Genomic DNA, 479 nt, shown 5'->3' with positions numbered 1-479 from the left:
GGTTGATTTTCTTGTTGTCAAATTATAAAATAAAATTTTAAATTTTTTATATAGACTTTTTACATAAAATTTTAATTACTTTATAGTTATTATGTTTTGTTTTTAAAATTACACATCCGAAATTGTCTTAGTAAAATTTTTCCTTCCAATAGTGTTTTTGAAAAAATTGAGGTTAATATTTTGTTTGAAATAATTAACAATATTAACTATTTAGATTAATTAATGATATAAAAGTAAATTGACAAAAATTAATGTATATATATTAAATCTCAAGTTTTAGCATAGTTTAGAATTCAAAATTAAGATTTGATCATTGTTTATAATTTTAAGAAAAGTGACGCAAATTTAAAATAAATGTGAAGCCATGTGTCGATCTTTAAAACATTTAGAGTAATGAAATTGTATATATAACATAATATTCTAATCGAAAAGTTAATTATATTAATGTATTTCTATGTTTAAATTTCATTTTATTTAAA

The sequence above is a fragment of the Gossypium raimondii genome, chromosome 5 (assembly GCF_025698545.1).
Source record: "Gossypium raimondii isolate GPD5lz chromosome 5, ASM2569854v1, whole genome shotgun sequence".
Taxonomy (NCBI): Eukaryota; Viridiplantae; Streptophyta; class Magnoliopsida; order Malvales; family Malvaceae; genus Gossypium; species Gossypium raimondii.
This window is presented reverse-complemented; position numbering follows the sequence as displayed.